Here is an 18,786-nt window from a genome sequence, read left to right on the forward strand (position 1 = left end):
TATATAATTCCCTGTGATTGATATTAGATCCTTTTGTGTGTTACCTGCCAGCTGGAATGAAATCTGGCATACAAAAAGTGGTGGTTTGACATTAATGCAGCTTCAGAGAAATTAGATTTTCTGTAGAGTTTTAGTAGCACTGAAGATAAGTACAAAGGGTTATAAGCAGTGTAATGATCTTTGAATCTGCAGCTTCATCCTATCCTGTATCCCAGAAGGCTAATATAATTTCACAGGAAAAGGTACCAAGATACATCACTTATCTTTCTCCTCCATGCATATGCTATCAACTCTGATGTAATACATTAACATTATAATGAAAAGAATTTGTCAATCAGGAAGTAGATAGAAGCAGATTTTGGAGGCAGAAAGGAAGGAAGAGAAGGAGAAATACAATCATGTTGATGCAGAGATTTTTTACAAATTCTGACATGCATTTAATTTATTAAAATCTCTGCTTTGAAGTATAAATAAAAAGCACATATTCTGTCATTGATGTTATCATATTGATTTTGTTAGCCTTTATTTGTGCATTACTATTGTGAAGACTTTTCTGTAAAGTAATTGCGGAATTTTGAGTTAATCAAGGTATTTCAATACAAATGTAAAAGGAAAAAAATCTCAATGGTTTTAAAAGCTGTGAATAGATTACAGCACTGGTATGAATTAATTGAAATGTAAATTTTCACTATGACAGAAATAACTTCAAAGTCACAGCAGCTCTTCTCATCCTCTTTATTCTACCATGTTTACTTTCTTTACTGGCCATGTTTAGGTTATTTAAGGAAATCTGTAGAGGTTCTAACTAGCTAAATATTATAATTAACAAAATTTTTCTCATTATTTTGTATTTTCAGGTAACATGCATTTGGAACAGGAATGAATACAGGTCAGGCAAAAAAATCTTTAATATCCCATCTAGGCAGTTTTTTATGTAATTGAAAGTTTAATATCAATGTGCCTATTTTCTCAATACAATACCTAAAAAATACCTATTTTGTCATCAATGTATCTGATCCAGAATCTGTTTCTTTGGTTTCACAGTTACTGGCTGTTTTTCATATTCAGTGTCTCTTTCACTGTCTAGTCACTTTGACTTCTAATTTTTTTTGCTTTAATGGCCAACAAAAGAAAACCCCTTTTTTTTGTCCCTAATGGTAGAAATCAGAACATGAAATCTTACTACTCTTTTTTTCTTGTGATTGTTTATAGATTTCTGTTTTAAATTTTGTTCTGTATTATGTGAAATTCCAGTGAGCACTGGCTGCACAAAACCTAGAAAGTACTCCTTGTTCTGAACTTGCAAACATCATAAAACTGTTAAGGGTTTTTTTTTCCATAAATTCTGACTGAAATCCATGATTTCTTAGGAGCTATCAGAAAGAGGTAAATTCGAGGATATTTGCTTGAATTTGGGCTGTGCGAGTTCTGCCCATCCATATAAAAATTTGTTCTCTCTACAGAACTAATTTTGAGAAAGTGCCAAGAATCTGTATCTTCTCAGTGATCAGTAGAAATATTCAGTAAAAGAAGTCTCTAAAACTGAGAAACAGTTTTCTTGGAAGAAGGTAATTGAATGATTTCCTTCTGCTTGTTAGGTAGATTTTTAGTTCCATTTTAATATGAAGGTACAGATAGAATATAAATAAACCAGTTTGGTTTATAAATTTAAAAAGGAATGATTACATTTGATTTTGCATAATGGAAACGGGAGCATTTGTATCACGCTTTGGTACTAGCCACTTTGAGAGCCCCTGTGTATGCCAGTTATTTTCTTGGTGGTAAAATGGAAGTTCTGCCATAATTATTTTTCTTTCATTTATGGAATTACATATACTGAAGTATAATTTAACTGTGATAAATTATTGTTATTGTTATCTCAGAGACTCTTTGGAAGCTAAAGACCAGAGTCCTATGTCAGTATTTAAAATAAACAAGAAACTTTAAGTAAGTCTGCTTACTTTGATGTATGTAAAATACGGTCAGTGCTTATAGACTGTGACATTTTAAGTCAGATTTTGTTTTCAGAATAAGAAATATTTATAATCCATGATTTGTAGGATATGAGGTCAATGAGAATCTGCAATGATTTCTGTTGTCTTTGGGTCAGGCTCCCTAGATCTTGGAAATCATTACTTAGAATCTTTGCCAGATATATTTCTGAGTAGTTGAAAGCAATATCTGTACCTAGATCAACAAACTTTGCATAAACATAAAGCTTTAATTTTGAAATTTTACGGTTAGGATGATTAATGAATTGCAAAAATGCCTTCAGGGAAAAGATGTCCTACATTAGTGGAGAGAGAGTCAGACAAGACGTCTGTTTAGCTTAAAGCACTACCTGTCTCGAAAGGCAAGACTGTTACTTTTCGAGTACTATTCTACATGTCAAAACCATTGAAGTCTACAAACTAACTGTAGCCAAGTGAGGCTGTCAACTGATTTTGAAATTATATTTTAAGTAAAATTACATCTAATTGTGTGCACATATATCTGTGAAACTGCAGCTTTTTGAAGTGATAATAGATCCTTATTTCTGAAAATTAATCATAGGGATCTTTTTCATCAGTCCATGAACATGATGCTTTTAAGTTTCTCTGATTCATTTTCATACACATACAGTCTTATAAATAATAGAAAACATGTAATAAAAATAATCCTCTACAGAAATTGCTTTCCACTTACCATATTTTTGTTGTGTTTCTAGATTGTTTCTGCCCCTATTTACTTATTCTTGTAATTACACAAATAACTTTTTGTTATTTAGAAATTATTTGGATTAAAATATTTGTTTAGCACTTATTACAAAATTACTGAGGCCAATTGCATTGCTCCGAGTTCTAGTGGATTGCTTGGAAATGTGCCAATATGAATAAATATCCTTTAAGTAAAATTTATGGAGGTTAATGAGATGAACTACCCTTCTTTAATGCTCTGGCCTGAATTCCTTAATGTCTTCCACAAGCCTCAGTTTCAAGACAATGAATTTTAGAAATGTTACAATTATTTCAATTAATAAAACATAGTATTGATCCTGAGAGAACAGTTTTGCCTTAGGTATGCTTCTGAAATACCAACTAGTCATACATAGCTTAAATATTTTGGGAAGCAGAGCATTCTGTTAGCTGTGGAAGCTGTCTAAATGTTTAGTTCATGAACTGGTAGATTTTAACTTATTTATTGTTTGAAAATACATGTTTCACTTTTAATTCATATCCTAATAAATGTATCTGCAAATAATCACCATTTTAAAATAAAGATACTCATTATACAAGCCATATATTAGGTATTTTGTTTAAAAAATGTTTGCTCCTAACAAGTATTTTCATGTTTTGGTGGTTTTGAAAGCATTTAAACATTTTTTTTCTACTAACACCAAAGATTATTTTTGTACTGTTTGTTAGATGGATTATACCTTTAATTTGGTAAGTGCAAAACATTTAGGAACACATTTGTAGATATTATTATCTGAAGAGCTGTTGTGCAAGACTGTACTACCTGACTTTGTGTGTACACTACAAAGATAAACTATTTTTAATCTATTAATGACTGAGTGAATTTTTCAGCAACAACAGTTTCAAGGCTGACCATGTAAATGACTTGAATTAATATTGTAATTCAAAGACACAATGGTCATAATTTTCATGCAAACAATTATGATTGTCTAGACAATATTTCTTTTACAAGATTGTTTAGTACTTTATCATAATCATACAATCATTAAGATTTGAAAAGCCTGTAAGATCATCAAGTCTGACTGTCAACCTAGCACCATCACCATGTTCACCACTTAAGCATGTCCTTAAGTACTATATCCATGTGGTTATTTAACACTACCAGGGATGGTCATTCTACCACTTCCCGGGGCAGTCTGTTCCAATGCTTTTAAACACTTTCCAAATTTTTGTTTCCCCTAATATCTAATTTAAATCTCCCCTGGAAGAACCTGAGGCTATTTACTGTCATCCTGCCACTTGTTACCTGGGAGAAGAGACTGACACCCTCTCACTCCAACCTCCTTTTAGGTAGCTGTAGAGAGTGATAAAGTCCCTCCTGATCCTCCTTTTCTCCAGACTAAGAAACCCCAGCTGATAAACAAACCTCAGTTACTCCTCATAGTGTGAGGTGGAAGATTTGGTATCTATCTTACTGCTTTTTCGCTGGAGAGTGATGGTTTTCATTATGCAGGGATCATGTACAAGCACTCTTTTTAACTATATGTTCTGTGAAGCTAAATTTTTCAATTTTTAATTTTAGCTACTTGGAACATTCTAAAGGTTGTGGGTTTATTGGTGGTAACATAACTTATTGATGGCTAGGAAAACTTCATTATCACTGTACAGAGCCTTTTATTGGTGTTTTGCAAATAAAAATGGTGACCTTAGTTATATTTGAGAGCTGGAAACAAAACTTGTCTTTTTTACTTGGTTAGACTGATTCTTTGGGTACAACATAAACTATGGCTCTCGAGCAAGACCTTCTATGTGAACTGTCATAATATTCCAAGAGGGAGTTGTTGGTTCTTTTTTCATTCTTGTAGTTGAAACCAAATACACAACTTCAAAAATACCAAAAGAAATTATTTTCTTAGAACTTCAGCACTTAGGAATTACCATGTTTCCTTTAACTACCAGCTGTAATGTTAACACTGCTGCTTTGAAATGTTTCCTTTTGGGACTATGAAATCCCTAGAGCTTTCTACAGACTGTTAAACTACAGCATTACTCTGAAGATGTTTTGCATCATTTCGCAGAATATAAAATGTGTGTCTACTCCTTGTTCTCTAGAGTAGGTACCTCTCTGGTTTGACATATTATGGGCTTTTCTGTCACTGATGAATGACAGTTATACAGGAACTCCTTTTCATAGAAGTTGTAAAATAAAATGTCTGCCTTTAAATTTATAGAGAAAAAAAAATATCAAGGAAAGGGGGAGTAATGTGAAGTCATGTAACAAAGAGATGATTGCAAAAATGTGAGGATTTTTTTCTTCTGTTGATTTTCTTCTTCTAAAAGAAGCATGCTAACAAATGCTGTAAGGATAAGGTTTCCTCTAGACAGGATCTCTTTCCTTCTGAAAGAGACCTTGAAACTACATTAATTAGGTGATCTATTGTTAATTGATGAATGGAAACTGAGTACGCTTGAATTCTGTTTGGGTTTAATTGTCCATTTCTTTGTTTAATTGGTTTTGTTTGGTTTTTTTTTTTTTTTTTTTTTTTTTTTGTGGTCAAAGGAGAATTGTGGAATTAGTGGCTATCACATTGCTTAAAATGTCAGCTTTTTTTAGTAATCCCTGAACATAAATAGTGGGTGGCCAAATTGCTGGGGTTTGAATGTTACAGTCCTTTTTTTCTCAGTTTGCTCAAGGGCTTTATTTGCTCCTTTAGGCTTTCACAGGCAAACTTAAAGTCTGTTCTATTGCTTTGAAAGGACTGTCTTATAATTTAGAAATCTATTTTTGTGACTAAACCATTGAGGAACAAAAATATAGACTTCAGCTGAAGAAATGTAAGTGCATCTGGAGGTCTGTGAAGATGCTTTTTATTTCTCCTTTTCCATTGTATGTTTTTTTCACGTTTGTTTGATTGCCATATTTATATCAAAATCACTATTAATCTTAGGATAATTTAATTAAGCATTTTTTTTAGTAGTGACTGGTATCCTGAGAGGATTAATAATTATGGATTAGATTTTGTATACTCTTTAAAAGTGCTGCATTAAAAAAGGACCAGTGGGGATTTTGAACAAGCTGTCACTTAGATAGAACCACTGAGTAAGAAAATAAAACAAGTCAACTGAAGAAAAAAAGCCATCATAATGTTTCTGAACATTTTGAAAGGTTTGTTTGTTTTGCTTGCATTTCTTGATAGTTTTTTCCTCCTGCTACCTTAATCACGTGTGAACTGCTGAACCAATTTTGAAATAATCTTTGTATACAAGAGCAACTCTGATAAGAAAACAGTGGAAACAGTGGTGATTCTACAGAAAAATTACACAGCTGTGGTGTAGAAATTGTTTTCACTGTGTATCAAAAAACCCAGAATAAAATTTCTTGGATCTGCTGACTTCTAACTCCTGTCCTTTAACTAATATCTTTCTTTGTCTTGAAACTACAAAAAGATAGTTCTTCTTTATCAGTGTTATGGTCCCTCTCAATCTTTTTAAACCTAGTCTGCTTGGCTTTTCTTCTAATTAGTGAAAAACAGGTCCTTTATAGTGTTAAAGGTAAACATCTATTCAGAATTGCCTGCTATTTGTGATCCACCAGTGGGTGCTAAAGATGGGGGTAAGCAGCCACTGTGCCCCACTGCAACAGAACCCTCTTCAGCTTTTCCTGGTTTATTTTACACTTAAAAATATTATGTACTATTTCTGGCAAATTAAAATAGTCCTTTTTTGTACTAAAAAATCATATATGACAAACATGATGGGGTGGATAAAATCTGTTGACAATGTCTGACTGCACAAAATAATGAAGTGAAATTTATGATAAGCAAAATAGTTTTCAAGACATTCAGCATAGTTGTGCTGATCCTCCTCACTATGATCAGTGGTCTGAAATCTTTTGTCACAAAGATGATTGAGGAACCTGCCTATTTGTAATGTAACAAAGCAGTGACACGCTGAATATATTTAAACAGCCTTTCCAGAGCAGGAGGCTTTCTCATATGGGAGAAACTTCTGATGAGGATGCTAATAGGAAGATGGGTTTAGTAACGTGTAAACAGTACCCAGAACAGTACTCCCAGAAAGGGAGTAGTCTTTCCAAGAAAGGAAAAAGTGAATTTAGGCTTACAGCCATTTACCAAGAGTTGACTGTGCTAATCATTCAATGGACATTCTCAGCTGAGGTACAACACAAGTGGTCCTGAGTAGCAGTTGTGATAATGATAAATGGTAAGAAAGTGATTGGATTGACAAATAAGATGAGCTATACCTACTCAGATAAGAAATATAATAACAGTGAAATTTTTTCCCAAACTGAAATCTGTTTTAAATTCTCTCTGGCTGAATGGTTAATAAGACATCAATAATGCAATATTTATGGACTGTTGTCCATAAAGAGCTGAAATCCAGGAAGAGACTATAGACTCTCAAGCAGCACTACATGTGCTGTTTTTGGAACATCTGAGAGGCAATAGAATTGGGGATTGTAAGGACTGAGGGTAAGAAGAGTAAGATCTCTGAAACTAGAAAAGGAACAGGAAGAGAGAAAAAAGGATGAAGTTTTTATTATTGTCTCCCGTTTTTTAACACATTAAGCCTGAGTACTTAAGTGAACAAAAAACAAAAGAAACAAAGGTACTAGGAACTTCAGAATGAAAGAAAAGACTTTGTGTGCTTCTGTTTTGTTATTACTACAACAAATAGTAACTGCAGTCATGGAGGGATCTGTTACTTTTCTAGGAGCTCTAGAATCTTTTAAGAGTGAGTCCTGGTGGTGTCTTTTGATATAAGATGGAGTTTTTATTCTAAATGTGAAAAAGGCAAGTTTCCTTGCCATGTTCTTCTGTCTTTTTGGAGGTGCTCACTTTATCAAAAATGCTGGTTGTCTTCTGATTGTATTCTTACTGCAAGCAAGGCTTTTAATTTATTTCTGCATTTCTTGTATATATAAGTACTGAACCTCTTAGAAGTACTGCAAAAAGATCTGTTGATTTAATTTTCCAGTCTCTCTAGGAGTTCAACTTAAATGATAATTTCTTGAACCTATTATCCTCTTCTTTTCTCCAACAATTAATATTACAATCCTTTTTGTCTCAATATTTTTACTTAGTTTTGATCTTTTTGTTACACATTTTAATAATATATAAGAACAATGGATGATAAGAGAAAATAAATATTGAACTTTCTTTTAGATCTTTATGTTAATTTGAGAGCTCACATGTAAAGGATGTTTTGAATGTATTCTGATAATGTAGTAGTCACAGGCAATAGAATAATTTCTGTAGTTAAACCCAGCACTCTTAGGGGTTTCATTAGATCTAATTATAACTAATTTATTTATATTCCCATGAAAATGACTTAATAGGCTAAAACCCATTTAATTGTACTTAGTTAATTACTTTTTGGTAAAAAGAAGCAACTGAGGGCCTGCAAAGAAGAATACCAGAGACATCAGTGACTGAGACTTTCTGAAATCATTAGTTGAAATCTTAACCTGACTTTTCCACTTATGAGTTAGTTCTTTTAGCATGTTTTGGAGCTGTATGTGTGCTATCTCCCCTCAGAAAACGAGCTGATATACCAGTCAAAGTTGTCTGTGTTTAAAAAGGCCGTGCTGACAGTATTTGTGGGAAGAGATTTTACAAAGTTTTATTCATTGTCAACTTAGCAAAGTCAATGAAGCTGCTGAACTTGGAACATGCCAAAGTTATACTTACTACTGCTACAACAGCCATACCCATCAGTATGACTTTTCTGGTAAAAATTGAGAAAACATTTTTTCCCCACAACATTCTTTTGCTAGAGAAAGATTAATAGGCCTATTGGTGTAATAGTTCTTAGTCATAAGGAGGATTTGTGTAATATTTGTTTAATGATACCCTCTGGTCACCACTCCTCCCACCCCCAAAAAAGAAAAAAAAAAATAAAAGAGAAATTGTAGTGACTTTTCATACAGTGAAAGATGCCTTTCTTGAGAGTTTTGAGTGTATTACTTAAAAGGTCTTTCAACCTTTCCATGCCTAAAAGAATAGATAGCTATTTTCATGTAGTCTTCAGTTGCAACTATGTTGAAGAAAATGGCATTTAAGTTGTGTGGGGTTTTTTTGCTTTAATTTTTTTAAAGAAATGGCTAGAACTGTTATTCTTCCTAATTCTATATACTTGCCACATAAATGAGTCTAAGAAAAGGTTACTTACAGAATTCTTTGCAGACTTGGTCAGGAAAAAATAGAACAAAAAGTATCTGTAGTCTACTGCACAGTTCTTCCTTGAAAAGCCTCTTTTCACAACAAAGTTCAAAACTAGTAAAAATCTGTTCAGAATTTTGGATATAGCAAGACTTTCTCAGCTGCACTTAACCAAAAGCAAGAGTATCAGCCTACAAAATACTAATTGTATGAAAACCATCTTGGTGTTTCCTTTTGTTCTAATGACCTGCAATTCTAATGACAAATATTTTTTGTAAAGTGTCTGGGCAGTATTCCTAAGGGCACACCTCTGTTTCTACTTTGTTTTTACAAAAATGAGGCTAAAAACCCGCTTGAAAATATTCCAAAGAAAGATGCAAATATGACCAAGATTTGTAAAAACCAAAAAAGAAAAGGGGTGAAGTTCCCCACATTTCACACTCAGGAGGATGCTTCATATACTTAAGGTATGGAAAGCTGGCACCCAGTGTTAAAAGGAAATTGTTTGATGACATGGAAAATTCAAACTGGCAAATTTGGAGTTAAACTGCCTGATAATGCAGCTAAAATTACAATAGAGCTTCTTTTGAGCAAAGATTGAATTGTTGGTGAGAACTAGGACTGTAATTCATGCTGTGCATTGAAATTTAAGACCTATTTTATTAAGGATAGTACAGTCGTGCAGGTGAGAAAGGGAAGACAGGAATTAAATCTAAATTACTATGGTCAGATTCTATAGAATTCTGCCTGTCTTTCTCTGAATAGGCAATAGCATTTTCAGCTAATGAAATAGAAAATCATGTTAGTTAATTAAGTTCACTTTACACTCTTTTAAAAAGAAATATGGAAATTTTCCTTTATCAGGATTGCAGTAGAACAAAATGACTTTTTTTTTTAAATGTCAAATATATCAGGAACCAGCTACTTTAAAAATGGATGCAATATTCAGCAGTAGATTATCAGACTGACTTCTCTATCTTTTTTTGCTTCATACTATCTGAAGGTAAGAAAGTAAACAGTGACTTATCTAGCTGTTGTACTCTTTCGTTTCAGAAAAATAGATGTTTCCTTGGCACGTTTGATGGTAGTGTTCCCTAAAATACTTAAACAAAAGGTTAAAACTATACGCTTGAATCTTGTGGGTTTATATTCTCATCAGTTGTAATAAAATGAAAGTTTCCTTAATAAATGCTGAGTTCCTTTTTTGTTTTTGTCTTCTCAATTTTTGTCATCATGTGTTGACATGCATTAATTTGTATAAATTAGTGAAGGTCTTGAGCTGTTAGAAATGAATGGCCACAAAGCCAAGAGGTGTCTTGTCATCTTTACAAATGTGCTTTAAGCTTTTAAGGTCAAAGGGTGTGCTCTTCACTCTAATTTTAAGGATTACACACCATAAATTAAAGGAATAGATAGCATGCTTTCAGGACTTCCACAATTCCCTTTCCTTCTCCTCTTTATTAAGCTGATAAAGGTGTATGTGTTTCCTGCTGCTAAAGCTGTTGAGTTTGTCTGTATTGTTGCACATGTGTGTGATTTTTGAATTTCTGATGAAAGGCCAGCTGTGGTCTGATCTCAGGACTATTTCTTGGAAGGTTTGGATCCTGCTTTAGCCATGAATCTTGGGTGAATGCTTTAGCCATAGATCTCCTATAATAAAGTACTTCAGTCTTGTTTTGATTTTGCTTATCACAGGATGATGTTCTTGAGGAGTGATTCAAAATACAGTTCCAGGACAGAGCAAGGGCTCTTCCAGCAGGTTATCAAGGAACAATGTTTAATATTTTTTATCAGTTAAGAATACGCTTCTTATCAGGAGAAAAAAATATTTTTTTAAAAAAACTAAATAAAAGCATTTCTGTTTTAGGCATATGCCCATAATATAAGTGTTTGGGGACCTACCAGCATAAGATGTAGCCATCCTATGTGCTCTTTACATGGTCCTGTTAATTAATAAAGACTTTTGCATCCATTGCACTGTGCTCTTACGCGTATTTTAAGAACAATAGGGAGGACTGATCTGTGGTACTTTGTACTATTCTGAATGTGTCCTCTAATGGCACAATTTCTGAGCACATTCCATAGTAATATCTCTGTGCCTAAGACAGCAGTTAAATTTATTAACCCACTAAGGCTGTTCTGTAGGACTATACCAGGCAAAGGGAGGCAGATAGCCTGAAGAGTTTCAGGTGTCATTGTAGAGATTCTGGGGAGAAAATAAAGGGTAGTAAGATATCAACTCTTCTCTTATACATAATAAATGCCTTGTATGAATAGAAGTCCTAAGAGCATCTTCTCTTTGGGTGGTTGAGGATTAGTTTTGGTTGGTTGGTTTAGTTTTTTCCTCTTTGTCAGATGTTAGCACTTCCACTAGTTCAGGTGTCATATTTTACCATTTGTAATGCTGCTCTCTCTGCAGTCTCTTTTCACTGATATGAGATCTAAGAATAAAGCAACTGACACTTATGTGCTCTTCCAGCTTTTGTATCATAGATCGGTTGTAGATTTTTTGGGGGGGTGACAGACATACTCTCTTCATGTTTCCTGCTTCTACTATAGTTTCTCTTTGTGTTGTTTTCAGTTGCAGAGAAGCAAAACATCATTTTCATGAAGTAACAGCACTTTTCCAGGTTTCAGATTGATTTTTTCTGTTTCTGAAAGTCCCCAGCATCATCAGTGTCAGTTTTTAACATCACCGGCTTTTTTTTTTCCACTTTTATGTTGAAGAAAATATCAGTAGGTGAAACCATGTGCTTCATTGATGCTATTCCATAACGTGAACTGCTAAATACATTTCTGAGCATTGCTCTGTCAAATTACATTTATTGTTCAACACAATTCTTTAATGCGAGTTCAACTATGGCTAGCTGACTAGTTAAAACACTTGTAGTAACATGGATGCCTGTACACAATAATAAGTGAGTCTAGCTAATTTGTAATACTACTTCTTAGGGATATGTGATTACTGTGGAGCAGCTAACCCTTGAAGGACCTCCTTTCCCATGTAGTCAGCATTTTTACATAGTTGCAATTTCATCCTTTATGGAAAATGTGTTGATCTTGGTATACAACTCATCTGTCACATGAGTATTTTTGAAAGATTGAGTCAAGCATTACTCTGTTTTAGACAAAATTAACCTGAACTGTAGTGTGACTGAGACCACTTTTAGAAGAAACTTCTTCTACCTATTAAACTAAAGTTACAGTGACCAGAAAGATAGTTTGCAGCACCTAATTCCATGCCCTAATGGAATTCAGGTAGTCCTCACCATTTCACATCATGGGGGTGGAGTTCAGAAAGAGCTGGACATGGGGACTTATGATGATAAAGACATAAAAATGTGATATTTTCTGCTAGATTGCCTTTCCAGTATCCACTGCATTTTGGGGCTGATAGGATATAAGGAAAGGAAGATTTTAGGTTCTAGTCATCTCAGGATTGTTTATGCCATTTAGTTCAAATGTTTTCAGATCAGATAAGTCAGCAGCATAAATTTCAGACTGAGATTTTGTACTAGTTTGAAAACAAACCAGTGGGAGGCACCAATTCAGAATAACAATTTAATGGGGAAATTAAAGAAAAGGAAAAAACATAAAAGAAAACACTGGTTCAAACTGACAGAGTCAAGATACAACCTGACTCCCTGTTAATCAGGGTGGTGGTAGCAGTCTGGTAGAATGGTGGCTGCAGTCCTCCTGAAGTAGTGATCCTGTAGAAAGGATCAGCTCTTCCTCAGAAAGTCCAGTGGTGGCTGTGTAGTTCCTGTCCTCTGGAAATCCAGTGGAAAGGGTGTCTCTGGTGTTCAGAGTCTCAGATTATATCCACGATGGGATGCTTGGTTCCTCCCTCTGGGTGGAGCATCTCACAATGGGGTAATGAGTCATGAGGCCAAGTGTTGATTAGGCTCATTAACAGAAGATAGTCTGGAGGGAGTTATCTCTGAGTCAGGCGGCAGGACAATGATGGGCCATTAACAGAAAGATAGTCTGGGGGGAGGAGGCAAGGAAACACTGCCCCACCAGATTTCAACAGCTCATGAAGATGGTAATAGAATACACTGCAACCCAGGACAGATTTAGACAAAGAAAAGGTAGCTATTATGATGGTGTTTGTTTTGAGGTTGGTTTTTTTTCAATTTGATTTCATTGTTTTTAATTTGACCATTTAGCAAATTTCCAGTAATCTTTAACTATGTGGCCATTCTGACTTCTTTAATGCTTCATTCAGTATTTTAAACAAGAGTTGGCATTGTTCAGCCTGGAGAAGAGAAGGTTCCAGGGAGACCTTGCAGCAGCCTTCCAGTACCTGCTGGCTACAAGGCTTTGTAGTCTTTAAGAATTTTTTGTGAGGGTATGTAGTAATAGGACAGTGAGAAATGGCTTTAAACTGAAAGAAAGTGGGATTAGACTAGATAGCAGGAAAAAGTTTTTTGCTGCAAGGGTGGTGAGGCACTGGAATAGGTTGCCCAGAGAAGCTGGGGATGCCACATACCTGGAAGTGTTGGATAGGGCAGCCTGGTCTAATGGGAGGGGTCCCTGTCTGTGGACAGGGACTGTAACTAAATAATTTTTAAGATCCCTTCCCCTTCCAACACAAACCATTCCATGATTTTATGACTTCAGTAGAAGATTAATTATTCAAGAGCTTTATGGTCAAGTAGATTGTGACATTTGTTTCCTCATAGTCAGTGTCAAAAATTCTCTTAGTAGAGATTTTTGTTTAAATAAATAATTGGGATTTTGACATAATCTGAGAGAATCTTAAATTTCTGATTACTTTCAGGGAAGATTCAGACTTGACATTAGGAAGCTTTTCTTTATCAAGTGGTTGGGCAAATACTAGAACAGGCTTCCTAGAGAAGTGGTTGATACCCCAATCCTGTCACTGTTATAAAAGCATTTGGAAAATGCTCTCAATAACAAACCTTTCATCATTGCTGAAGCAGCCAAGCAGTTGAACCAGATGATCATTAGAGGTCTGTTCCAACAGAAATATTCTGTTCTATTTATGCATTATTTGGGGGATTCTTACTTTCATTTAGATTTTTAGATCTAGCCTTCTTTTTTTAATATCAGCCACTCTCTTTTTCAGCTTTTTTACTCAAATATTCACCACAAGATATATTAATGAACCACTGTTGTTTATGGTAGCAGTGTCAGGAATAGAAGTATTGACATAGAACCACTGGTTTAGCCTTTCTTTTTTTTTTTTTTTTTTTACATTTTTCCTTTTTTCTTTTTCTTTTCCCATAAAGGGCTTTAAAGAGTCTTATGATTCTACTGAAGTAATTTATCCTATGTGCTTAGTGTTGTCATGATCCTTTTGATTCTATCCTTAGAAGTTTCTTTCTAATGCAGTCTTATGGTATTATTCATTCTTAGTTGGTCTGCTTATTCTGAACAAAAACACCAGGACAGAACACCCAGCCTTGTAAAGAGTGATGCAAGGCATGAATTTATAGCAAGTGAAACAAAAGAAAAGAAAACAAAGCACAGCCTTTAATTTATCACACATGATCCAGTAAGTGCGTCAAAGAAAAAGGAGGAGATTTTGTTTTCCTTTTTTTCAAATAGATTCCTTGAGAGAACCCAGGGACTCAATCTATTTGAATGAGGTTGGTTTATGGGGTAGCAAAATCATAATTTTGGAGGAAGCCTTGTATCAATAGGTATTTATGAGAGAAAAAAAATTGGTTTGGCAGTTAATAGGTTACTATCTTACAAAGATGGGAGGAAAGAAGGGGCAGTTACTACAAGAGTGGTATAAGAGGGTATCTTAATTTTGCATACTGTCAAGGGATACTAATGAGCCAGCAGCTGAGGTACCCTCTGTCATGGTTTCACCCCAGCTGACAACTCAGTCCCAGGGAACCACTGGTTCACTCTTCCAAAAGTGGGATGAGGAAGAATCAGAAGATTAAAAGAAAGAGAAAACTCATGAGTTGAAATAAAGATAGTTTAATAGATAAAGCAAAATTGTGCACATATGCAAAGCAAAACAAGACATTCATTCACCAATTCCCATGGGCAGGCAGGCGTTCAGCCATCTCCAGGAGAGGAGGGCCTCATCATGCATAATGATGACCTGGGGACACAAACGCCATCATTCCAAACATTCCCTCACCCCCCTTCCTCCTTCTTTCCCCAGCTGTATGTGCTGAGCATGATGCCAAATGTCGTGGAATATCCCTTCAGTTAGTGACAGTCAACAGTTCTGGCTGTGTCCCCTCACAGGTCCTTGTGCACTCCCAGTGTCCTCACTGGCAGGGTGAGGTGGCGAGCAGAAATGGCCTCGACTCTAAGTGCTGCTCAGTAGTAATGAAAATATCTATGCTATCAGCAGCAAAAATCTGAAATGCAACCCCACACCAGTGAGTATGAAGAACATTACCCCAGACATAATGAGCAGCATCTCACCTGACCTGCTGCAGTTTTCTGGCAGTGCAAGTGGAAGGGCAGACGCTTGTTTAGCCCACATTATTATCCATAAGGACAAATTCTGTTTAGTAGGATACACGCATGGTACACAATTACTGGGATGGCAGATAAGATAGTAAAAGTTCTTATTTCCTTTAGGGAAGTGTATATAACCAAAAATAGCATGTTTGTCACAAAATGAAGCAACTTGTCTTCCTACCTCGATCTGTGTAAAGTGCCAATCTCTGAAATAGTGTCTTGTAGTGCCAAGTGTTCATATATAAGCATTCATAACATTTATCAAATATCATAGTCGTTATAAGAGACACTGGAGGATTTTATGTATAGTTCTTTGGTTTAGGCTCGTTTGTTTGGGGTTTTGTTGGGGTTTTTTGTTATGCTTTGGAGAGACTTCTATCCATGGAACAGGTTTCCTGTGCCTGCAAAAAGAAAACAGAATATGCTAAGAAAGCTGTCAGCACTTCCGTCTGCAGTGGGTTTCTTGGTAAATTGTCATTTCTTTTAGTTTTTATAATGAAACTGTGGACCTTTAGTGTGCTTGGAAGTGAACTCTAAAGGTCAAATTTCATCTTCTGTTCTGATGAGTTACAAGTGCAGTGGAGTTCTGGAGTATTGCCTCCTTTAGATTAAATTTGGCCCAAAGCATGATGGAAGATAAGTTTGAATACCATATAACCAACAGCTGAGACTCAGCCTTTTCTGATTAAAATATAAAAGCATAGGTTTGGTTTTCATCAAAGCCCACTGCAATGTGTTCCACTCTAGATCAATTCAGACTAGCAAGAATGCCAAATGAAAATAGCCACAAAATATCTGTCAAGTAGAGTGACGAATGAAAAGCACAGAATGTGTTTTCAAAAGGTGAAAGCTTATTGACTGTGGATATGGTATCTGAATAAAAGCATAGAAATGCTTATATGGGAGCACATTTCCCCACAGTTCTGTGTGAAGTCATGATGTATGCTTGAACAGAGAAACTATTTGAGCTTGTTTGTCTTGCATTTACTGCAGTCTACCCTTGTCCTCTGACTAGACTTTCCAAGTGCTGTGCCAACAGTGTTCAGGTAATACTTGGAATTCTTAAAATAAATTTCAATTTTCCCAAAGTTGTGCCTAGATATTTTGATAAACCACATTATTTTCCCTAATGTTAAGCTGACAGGCAAAGAAGCAACAGGTAAAATTTGAATTGAGTAGGGATCCAAAAGAAAGCCAAAGGATGCTCAGTCTTGGCAATATGTAATTGTACACAGATAGATGAGAGCCCACACAGTTTGAATTTGGCTAATGGTCAGGAGACAAGAAAGTCTAACACAAGAGCAGACATCATTGCTGCTGATTCAGTCATGGGCCATCAAGCTCCTTGTGTAAGTCAGTTTGCATCAATTATTAGGTGAGGTCAAAACGAATATGTTTCTAGCACTCTTTACCTTTCCTGTCAGATGGTGTTTCTAGTTTTTTCAGATTAACTTTTTTACTTTAAACATTGTAAAAGGACCATTTCTTTTTCGCTAAGATCTAAAATATCTAGACAATATTACGTTATCCATCCATGTGTCTGCATTTTCAGTATGCATTTGGGTTCAGAAGACGTTACTGTCTTATAGTGAATATTTTGTGTATCATTTGCATAGAAATTTTTATAAGTCCTGTTTAATACATGCTACAGGAAAAAATACATGCAGTTAACAAAAAAAAAATTAGATTTCATTTCCTTTTTTTATATAAACAGAAGTGAGTTGGTCATTAGACCTTATATCTGTGTCCTTTAAAAATGCCATGTTAGAAGCTGCAGAATAAATACAGAATAAGGAATACAGGTATTTGTTTCCTCATTTTAGATGACAGGTTCAGGTTATTGTAGAAGCTTTTCTCTAGTACTTAACATATAAGCACTGAATTTATGAGTAATAAGATATATATATATATATATATATATGGGGATGCAGAGAAGGAAATCTCTTTAAATGCAAAAATTAGAAACTATCTGGATTATCATGAGTACCACCAAATAAAAGCAGAAATGAAAAATAAATCACACTTCCAGAGAGGGACATTGGTGATATGTGCATTTTACCCTGCAAATCCAAAGCAGGCTTTTATTTGCATCCTAGTTATTTAAGGTGTGAATAACATATATTCACATTTCTTGGGTTGAGAGCAGTGCTGTGCAGCTTGTTATCAAGCAGTATTCATTTTGCCTTAAATTGGTATTCCCAGTCCCTTCAGTGAGCTGAGAATCTTTTATTATTGATAAAGCAATCTTTTTGTGTATCTTGGAAGTACCCAGCTTTGCTATTTAATTATCTTCTAATTAAAAAAGTTTATTAGATTACACAGAGACAGTTAGTAAAAGGTGTATGTTGTAGATTAAAAAAATGAGTCAGATGTGAGTAGCATTTAACCTGGGTTTTTTTCTCTTTTTTTTTTTTTTTTTGAAAGTCACTAATCAAAAGAAAGGGCTCTGAAGTGTAGCATAACTTCAATAATGATGGCCCAAATGTGTATCAAACTTACAAGGCAATCATTATTTTTCAAGCTTACTTCTGAGATTGCTTCAGGAATAGGAAAACTTAATTAGTAAGCCCAAGTTCTACAAAATTCTGGTGATGGACTGTCACTGGAGAATACAGACATTTTTAATCATAATGTATATAAACATATTTTCAGGTTGTTTGTGTCCCTACCTTCCCATTCCTCCTGTTGCAACTGAATGTCCAGCAGGACCTGGGATACCAGAAGAAATGTTTTGTTTGTTTGTTTGTTTGTTGGTTTGGGGTTTGTTTTGTTTTGTTTTTTTGCTTCACTCTGGTTGCCACCAACCAGGAGAAAGACATATATCGAATTTATCCTTTATCTTAGAGAGTATTGCAACTGCAGTACTAGTGAGATTAATATTTTCTATATTAATTAAAGATTAGTACTTCCTAGTACATTTGGCACTAAAAAGTAATTAAATGTGCTGTTGGATCTTTTCACCAATTTGTTTGACTTTTTTTTACTGTGGAGTCACCCTCGCTTTCTTGCTGTCTATGTTGAGAAGCTGATCTACATCTGTGTACACATCGGGGGGCAATCATTATTTGAGAACACAAAGGAGGTAGGTGTCAGGTTTTGCCAGATACTATTATGATGTTGCACATCCTGATGAGCCCAAAGAACTAATAAATAAGACAGGAAAGAATCTCAAAAGTCAATGTTGTTAAGATATGCAAAATAGTTTTTGTTTATTAATGGAGAGTAAATAGGGTACCTGTGTCCTGGTTGAATCTCTGCAGTAATCTAAGAATACATATTGAAAACTCCTGAAGTATAAAAGGCTTGACTGTGACAAGAGATCAAGTGATAATCATGCTTTCACTTGTGGGTGGAATTGGTTAGTGCTGCTTACCTGTACTAAGGTGAGTAAAATGAATCTTCATTGGTGACTTCAATGACACCACAAAGAGGGTGGATGTCTGAAGAGGTGGCATATAAAATTTAATAGATCT

The 18,786-nt window shown here is 35.0% G+C and overlaps 1 protein-coding gene across 3 annotated transcripts in view; it reads left to right on the top strand.

Annotated features, from left to right (window-relative positions):
• SGCZ (sarcoglycan zeta) overlaps positions 1-18,786 on the top strand; it is a 411,452-nt gene that overhangs the window by 163,476 nt on the left and 229,190 nt on the right. The window contains exon 2 of one of the 3 annotated variants that reach the window (XM_010401616.2): positions 858-889. The exons of the other annotated variants lie outside the window; for them this stretch is intronic. The gene's annotated coding sequence lies outside the window, so the exon portion shown is untranslated. The remainder of the gene's footprint in view (positions 1-857; positions 890-18,786) is intronic. 3 annotated transcript variants of the gene reach the window in all.

The sequence above is a fragment of the Corvus cornix genome, chromosome 4 (genome assembly GCF_000738735.6).
Source record: "Corvus cornix cornix isolate S_Up_H32 chromosome 4, ASM73873v5, whole genome shotgun sequence".
Classification (NCBI taxonomy): domain Eukaryota; kingdom Metazoa; phylum Chordata; class Aves; order Passeriformes; family Corvidae; genus Corvus; species Corvus cornix.